This window comes from Magallana gigas, chromosome 8 (genome assembly GCF_963853765.1).
Source record: "Magallana gigas chromosome 8, xbMagGiga1.1, whole genome shotgun sequence".
In the NCBI taxonomy this organism is placed as follows: Eukaryota; Metazoa; Mollusca; class Bivalvia; order Ostreida; family Ostreidae; genus Magallana; species Magallana gigas.
This window is the reverse complement of record NC_088860.1, coordinates 26,530,360-26,539,475: the sequence shown is the minus strand read 5'-3', so window position 1 is coordinate 26,539,475 and position 9,116 is coordinate 26,530,360. Positions and strand designations below refer to the sequence as shown.

Sequence of the window (9,116 nt, the reverse complement as noted above, 5' to 3'; positions counted from 1 at the left end):
TAGATTCGAAATTATAAAAGCTGTGACCTCAATCTAATACTGGGGCCCCAAGAGGTGTTCAAAGTTTAGCATAAAAATATAGAGGGAAAATGTTGAAAAATCTTTTTCTAGGGAACTATAATGCTTCAGCTTGTGAGATAACTATGCAAGCATCCTTAAATAATGTAGATTCCAAATAATTAAAACTTTAGCCCTGGACTAATACTGTGGCCCCAAGAGGGGTTCAAAGTTTAACATAGAAAGATATATTGAAAATGTTTTTAAAAAGTTTTTCTCGAGAACTATAATGCTACAGTTTGTGAGATTATTATGCAAGGATCCTCAAATTGTGTAAACTCTAATGTAGTGGAACCAAGAGTTATCTTTCTTGATGTTCTGTACAGTCTGAGAGTTATTTCTCTTGAAGTGGAACTCTGCTACGTTCAGTTTTTCAGGTTGTGTACGTGCGGTCCTACCGCAGTGCTACACATTTTCATTCCTATGTTACTGTTTATGTTGTTCAAGCCAACCATAAACCTCGGACCATAACTGGGTCCCCAGAAAGGGGTTCAATGTTTAAAATAGAAAAAGCATATGCTACGAAATGTAATGTTACAAGGAACTGCTGTTCAGGTGAGCGATGTGGCCCATGGGCCTCTTGTTTAAAAGTAATTTTAACTTCATATGAATTGTTGTTATTAAAGATCGTCGATTTGTCTGACATGTACTAGTATCCTAACGTTAGAAATTTGCGGCATTTTTTTTTATAACAAACAAGAGAAAAGGTATGGTTTTTTATGAATTGATTATAGCTACAAGACTGTCCCAAGTTATTCCTACGTAAAACGCCAGATTCTAAATTTAAAAAAAAAAAAACAACCTACGACAGCGCGATAAAATGTAAATAAATTTAATTTTTAAAAAATATTATTTATTTGGAGTTTTACACCGGCGACTGTTTCTCCAGTTTAATTCATTTACATGATTATGGTGCATTGTTTTTTTTTAAGATTTCGAAAAAGCATTCAATTCAGTTGAATTGAATTTCCACATTGCAAAATCAATCTTGGTGAAAACTATACCTTATTCATTAAAATCTTTTACACGAAACTTATGTTTAGAAATAAAAAGAAAAATTAAAGGTATATGAATATACAAAATGAACCAAAAAATTGCATATAAATAATGAAACATTATAACGTTATAAAGACAATCAAAAGAGTATCATATAGATATTTCATAACGTGCACTGAATGTGTTAATGACCCTCTTGACAATGCACACTGATTTCGATTCAATTCAATGGTTTATTGACATCACCATGTTGGCATACAGTCAAAATAAAATCAAATGATAGACAAAAGAATATTATAACATAAATGCTATAGCATGCAAGACAATTCTAATAATTCTTTATAGTCCCTGGAACTGTTTTCTTTGCTTAAAGCATTCATCTAGTAAGTAGACACATAGACGTTTTGTAGCATTATAATCACATGGATTAACAATTTCTTTAATGGGATCAGTACCACGGTATAATTTATCATTAAAAATATTGCAATATTGAAATCAAAGATTGTCAATTTCAAGTTCATTTATTTCACTCATAACATATAATGTTACATGAGGTGCAGAAGAATTATATACAAAAGTATAAAAAAAAAAGCAGGATTTACAAAAAACAAAGAAACAGAATAAAGGTAAACAATAATTTTGTTATAGTTGTTTCGTAGGATGACCGACCAAATCAAATATTTTTCTAATTAAAGTACACATTTTCATAAGTATTACATGATTTGAAGTTGACATAAGTGTTCTAAATTTTAAGGTGTTTGGGGTTTTAAGATAATAATTACTAAACAATTTTTTTTCTTACATGTGACAATGCACTACATTCTAAAACATAATGAAATTCATCGCCAATTTGATTGGCTTCACATAAGCCGCACTTGCGGTCTTCACGTGGAGTATTGTTCCACGTACCAATTTTTATAGTCATACACAGGACAGTAAAGTACAAAATGTTTTTCATTTTCGACTAATAATTTACAAGCATAGCATAAACTTTTTTTCCTTAGGGATAATTGGTTTACAATATCTACCTGTTTCAATAAAAAGTGAATCTGCACTTATTCTTAATCTTGTTAGCTGGTATCTTCCATGCTTTTTTCAAAGGAAACGTCAAGTAATCTTGCAACTTATACTCAGTAGAATTTAATATTTTACTGTAGAAAAAAAAAACGTTTAAAAAAACTGTAGGAGGAGTTATCCCTACAATATACTATAGTGGTACCCTATATGCAATATTCTGCGAGAAAATGACCAAGTTCAACAGCTGGTATCTTTTTCATAAATTATCAGAAATCAAAATCCTAGCAATATGCACACCCTTGATATATGTACAACTGATTTACAAAAGAACAACTTCCTATCTTGAAAACTGCAGGAGGAGTTATCTGTACAATAAGGGTACCCTTTTGGCAGCCGCCCGCCCGCCATTTTCACCATTTTAATAACCGGATTTTTCCGTTGGAAAACCCGGTCAAAAATACCCATAATTTTATTTTGAGTACTCGAGTACTAGTTTAATGTAGTCGGTACTCGACGTACTGATTAGTAGTTTGTATCTGTCTATTGTCTTAATAAAGTCTGTCCCAAGATATTCATGCTGCACATTTGGAGGATTTTTAATAAAAATACACATACCCGTGAAAGATGTGCAATTGAAATAGATGAAAGGGAAAATTTCCAAGATAACTTCATTCACATATTATCATTTTTCCCTCGTAAAAATCATAGGAACGAAAACATTTCTATTTTTATTTTTTGTTTGTTTGGGGTTTTATGTAGGTTAGGTGAAAAATCAAAAAGAGAAATAAGTCAATTTTAAAATTTCTGCTAATTAGAGGTATAAAATAGCTTCAGATATTCTCTTGCATTGTTATTTGCTTGCTTGGTTGCTATAGGTAAATTTCTAAGTTCTTAGAAAATCACAAGTTTTCAAAGTGAACCCAACGTTAAAAATAGGCGATGAACCGAATCAACGTCAAAACACTACGTCTGATCAACAAAACAAAACCAAACATTTCTTTTCAACGTTGGAAAACAACGTTGGTGTGCTTGCTTGGAAAGAAAACAATACAGGAGTAAAAAAACTTTTTGTTTCAGATTTCAAGCGATATTGATTGATTCTCTGAGGTAATTACTTGTTTGTGGGAAGCGTACCACTCTATCGTCAGATTTGACCTCCCTTGTTGTCTTGGTATAAGACAAACAAAATGTAATTTATGGGTACCAGTAGTGAAAATGTAATGTATGGGTACTAGTAGTGCTAAGAGAAACCATCATTTCTCAAGTATAATATTAATTACTAAAAGCAAAGTCTTAAAACTTTTCTGAATGATTTAATTCCAAATCTTTTACTTTACAGGCAAAGTAAACAAGATCCAGTCAGGAAGGAAGGCTCATTTATTTCCTCCCTTTTTCTTTTTTTCCCCTTAGTATTTATTATAATAATAACTGTCTTTATTACTATGCTGAGAGAGGTAATACGCAGCTAATGCAGAAAGGGCGGCGGCCGATAGGAGGGTTCCTGAATTGGACTTTGATGAAGTCGTTGACGCTGTGAAAGACGAAAACATATTTATTTGTAATATAATATACTAGTATATTGTTATTTATATACCGAGAGATGGACAGAGAAACATATATATATATAGAGAGAAAATTACTTAACACTCTGAAAATTGTATTATTTTATATATAAACAAAGGACATTTATTGACATTCGTTCACTAATTCTCTTAAGGTGTTCATTTTGGCTTAATTCTCACGCAGACTACTTATATATAACATTTCATCGATCTTTTAGTCCTCCTGCATTGTATACATATATAGGGCTAAACGTACTTTTAGTGGCACACTTTGGCCCGCTATATCCGTAGTAACAAACACACTTCCCGGCCGTATTCACGCCAGTGACGGGATTAGCTCCTGTCACCGTGAGCTGGTCAATAAGACAGAAGCCATTTTCCGTAGAAGTGCACTGTGCGCTGGCTCCAGCACCGCTACCTACGGCAGGAACGGTGCATGTTTCTCCACCCAGGGCTGCTTGGGAATTACGAAAGCCTAAAATACGAACAGACTGCGTGTCAGAAAACAGTGCCGAGTCCAGGATGATTGGCGCAAGGAATTGTGTATACTTCTCTCCTCCTTTAACTGTCTAAGCTGTCTCGAGACCAAGGGGACTTCAAAGTTAAATTGCAGTAAAAACTTCTTCCACACGATTAGTTAGAAAAAATTCACACACTTTGAAAAATCAAATAGAAGTACTTACATGTACCAATGATTAGCAAAATCAAAGAGAGTGGTGCCTTTTGGAGCATTTTCTAAGACGACCTATAGAAAATAAAGTTGTAAATAAAAAAAAACTCGAAGTACAATACGCTGTTTTACCGGGCATTTGTTTTCCTCATATATTATTTAGCCTCCGAACAAGGATAAAATATTATGTAGAATCAAATGCAACAATCATTCAACATGACGAAAATGATTTCACTGTGCCAAATATTCATGTAATGTCACTATGGGAAAGAGGACCGCAAAAACTTTCACCGCTATTTCTTACTAGGTTTGTTACTGAATGTCTACAAAAATATGTCGGGCTGTTAAAAGGCGAGGCCGCGCCTTCAATGATATGACAACCCGATATATTTTCTTAGACAGTCAGTAACAAAACTAATAAGTCTTGTTTTGTCGAGGATCGAACCTTAATACGTCAGTTTGACAAAAGATATAAAAAGCAAAACAATACATGTTGCCGTCTATAATGTGCTTAAAGCAATCACGTGACGTATTATTTCCAATGTCGTTGGCGCAATAAATTAAAAGATTACTTTCATTCCGTTGAGTTATTGATTAAATCAATGTCAAGATATACAGGAGTGTATGGTTTATCTTGGTCGCCGTCCCTTGGATGAGGGTACAGATAATCATTTTCTTTGTAGAAAAAATATCCTTCCATCAGTCAAATGGACGTTACGGCGTCAAAATTAAAACATCCCATGTTCTTCGTAATGTTTTACAAAGAAATATGATATCAAAAATATCAAAACAAAAAAAAGGGGGGATTAACCACAGAAAGGTTTTCTTAATCGATAGAAAATAATTTACTTTGCTTCACTGAAATTGCTTACCTTTTATATGCCTATGCGACCTTTTAGGTGTGAACGGGCCCAAATGACTGAGGTTATATTCTTTTTTCTTTATGAAGTATATATGATTTTTTGTCACTTATCAATCACCATTACGACAGTTTTTTTAACAACTTCGGGTGAACTGGTCAAGTGTACCTACATGTATATCGGCAAAAAACTAGATTACTAGATTCGGACAGTGATTGCGTAATGATCTACATGACCAATACATATAAAAAAAGAAGACGCCACCAAATCTCTCTAATATCCATGTCTACGTGAATATATTTTGGCCAACATTGTGAAAATTGTGGATTTACTTTGCGGATATTTAGCTTTACTATTTTTTTTTTAACTTTCTGAAAATACTTAAAATTTGCGGAGAGAATAATTGTATTGTGCTCGATTGGTGTACGTGATTTAGTGAAATATTATCATGATGTAAATAAAAAAAACCAATTTTGAAACACCGAATGAATTTAAAATATCTTTTTATATGATTTAATTTAGGTGACGAATCATTGAATGATTATACAAGTTACAGAAATATCCGCTATAACACATCTTCAGTTTAGGAATGTCTGCTGTTTGATCGAGTTCAAGAAGAAAATCAAGTGAAAAAATATAATCGCATCTTTTCGGGTTTTTCCGAAGGGCTCGGAAAACACCTCGAACGTATTATATAGGCGTCCATGACAACCCCCTTCTTATAAAACTTGATATTTTAAATGCAACACATTTTACTATCTGTCGAGATATGGCGAGACATATCTTAAATTATAACACAGAAGCGACATACAAGGCTGTCTAGCCGATACTGGTATAAATGGGAAGCGAGTTGATATAATCCGTATTTAATATATATCATTGAAACCTTTAATGTATATGCAATATTAAATAAAAGTTGAATCAGATATGTTTTACACGTATTTGAAATCGAAAATATCCTATTATCGTTAGCATTTTCATGAAGCCGCACATTGCAATGTCCATAAATGCATTTAGCGTATAGAAAATTTAACAGACACGAAGCATCGCTTTTATTTTTCAGTTTTAAATGTTTACAATGCTATACTAGTGAGACATTCTAAAAGTCAACCAAAATTTGAGGTCAGTCGTCAGTTATGAGCAAAATACAGAGCTCACAATTCATGGGACTTGTATTCGTCTTCATTGAAAGCGCTTCATGGTATGCGTAACCGAATTTTGGAGATGTAGTAAATAGAACTAAAATACAAGACATTATACGAATAGGAACGGAATAACGCAACATAGAATTAATCATAACAGAATGAATAAAACAGAATCAAAGTGAAATTTAATAAGCAAGGATATGAATACAATAAAGTGACATACATGTGAAAATGTAATGAAGAATAAAGAAGTAAGCAGAATAAGAATAAAAGCAAGATACATAGAATTTTGCCGGTAATTCCCTTCCATAGTTATGTAAACAAAACTCAGGTGATTTTGCGAAAAATAAATTGCAAGTTTAGATCTGAAATGAGTGTTAAAAACGCTAAGAACTCTTTAAATATGTTCAAATTGAATTAGCACATATAAATACATGTATCAGCTTAGGGAAGTGCTTTTACTAGTGAACCAACATACAAACATGGTACTAGCCTTGCTTACATAATAAAGACTTGTGGGCTCTGTATCTTGCTTGTAACTCTACGACAGACACTCCAATTTTGGTTGATCATTAGAAATGCATTATTAAAGCATTGTTAAAAATAAAAATAGAAAAATAAAGTTTGACCAAAATCGTGACCATGCCCCTTTTAAATCGAAATCATTATCTATGGTGTTCCGATGGGGCCGCTTCGACCGTCGCACTTTCGCCTTTAGATCGAAGATGCGAGAGTGCGAAGTTGCGAAGGCAAAAGTGTGAGAGTGCGACGGCGAAGAAGCAAAAGTGCGAAGATGCGACGGCGAAGCGCGAAGATGTGAAAGTGCGAAGGTGCGAAGGCGAAGGAGCGATACTACTATCGCTCATTCGCCTTCGCAACTTCGCACTCTCGCCTTCGCACCTTCGCACTTTCGCCTTCTTTCATAGCATTCAGAAAGTCTCGGTCGATTAGATAGAATTTGATGCAGGCACCGTACTTGCCAAGGTTTTTCGATTAATCCATGATATTATTGGTACGCATGCGCTAGGCCATTGTGCTTACTATGAATGTTTATAAATATGTGACATATATATGGTTACCAGTCCTAGATATGCCTAATCATTATATACCCCGCATAAAATGTAATGTCCACCATAATGTATACATATGCACTTCCAGACTCCTGTCACTTACCAGCTGTCTGTTTACCATGGATCAAACACAGTAACATTCTAATTTCATTATGCGACACTCCTTGTTCGTGTATGGATCTAGAGCCCCCCCCCTCCCCCCCCCCCCCCCCGGAAAATTCAATATTAACAACTTCACACATGCAGTAAAGGGGGAGAGAGGGTCCGGATCCCATCCCCCCGGAAAATTTAATTTTATTAGTTATATATAATAAAATCTCCAAAATATATCTCGGAACCCCCCCCCCCCGACAATTATCCATCGACCCCCCCCCACCCCCCCCCCCCGAAAAAGTTATGGATCTGCGCAGGCTGTTGAAAATAAATTCTAAAAAGTTCATCGTCTGCGTCAGATGTCCTGTTATACAGCTAAAATAGTCTTTAAACGATAGAAAGCTCCACAATTATAAAAAGGCGAAGGCGAAAGCGCGAAGATGCGAAGGCGAGAGTGCGAAGTTGCGATGGCGAAGGAGCGACAGTAGTATCACTCTTTCGCCTTCGCATCATCGCGCTTCGCCGTCGCATCTTCGCACTTTCGCTCCTTCGCCGTCGCACCTTCCCACTTACGCCTTCGCAACTTCGCACTCTCGCACCTCGACCTAAAGGCGAAAGTGCAAAGGTCGAAGTGGCCCCATCGGAACACCATAATTATCCCATATAATAAAAGAATATGTGTGTACATGTATGCATAAAGCAATCACAAAGCATAATCTGAATATTCAATTTTGTTTTGGATTTACGAAAATAATGTGGACGAGCAATGTTTGTCTAAGATTTGGATAATATTTCCATGTCGGAACATAAAGTTTACTTGCATATTAGATTGATTGCTCACTAGATGTTTTCAAACTGCATGAATATATACAAAGCATACACTTGTGCAAATTTTCTCCGAGTCGCAAAGATGACCATGTATATATATCTTTTAGAACGTGTCGGTATTGGCCAGTGGGCATTCAGCTAAGACCAAGGTATGAATGTCCACGACAACTATTATTTCACCTCTTACATAAGCATCAACATCGTGTTTTGTTTTTTCCTTAGGTAAAGCATATCCTTGTTTTATACAGTTGGCTTGTGACCATATTTTATCATATCAATACATTACCTGTTAAATAAAAGAAGTTGGTTTTTGTATATAATGTAAGTATATACAAGTACATCTTTACTTATCAGCAATATTGAGGGGAAAAAAATATTGTTCAAAAAAATTATTGGTTATATGGCTGCTGTCATACAAAATACAGCGCATATTTAAATTACAAGTGCAATGTTAGATTTATACCGAGCGCAGCGAGAGGCGGGCGAAGCCCGCCTCGCGAAGCGAGGATTAATGGTAACACGTATATATAAGAAAATCAGTGAAAAATGAATGTTGAATCAGGGGTACTAAGGCCAAAAAAAAATTCTTCCAGCCCTGGGCGCCGCCATATTGGCAGCCATTTTGTTTTAAAAAAGTTAGTTCGATCATTGATTGACAGGTACTTTTCGATGTTTATTGCCCCTAAACTCGCTTTAATAGGTTCCAGTGTTTCAATAGAAGTGAATTTGAATTAAAAGAAATTAAAAAGGAAACCAGAGAAGTTTCAATAGTGCTTCAATCAAGAAACACGACTTGTTCTATGTATGTCTTATCAAAT

General features: G+C 34.9%; 1 long non-coding RNA gene across 1 annotated transcript; it reads right to left on the bottom strand.

Annotated features, from left to right (window-relative positions):
- Window positions 1–3,367: 3,367 nt before the first annotated feature.
- LOC105335044 (uncharacterized) lies at window positions 3,368–5,238 on the bottom strand. Its single transcript, XR_010708831.1, has 4 exons — window positions 5,175–5,238; window positions 4,316–4,377; window positions 3,889–4,107; window positions 3,368–3,601 (listed from the first exon to the last, which is right to left on the bottom strand). It is a non-coding gene; the product is annotated as an uncharacterized lncRNA (long non-coding RNA).
- Between the last annotated feature and the right edge of the window lie 3,878 nt (window positions 5,239–9,116).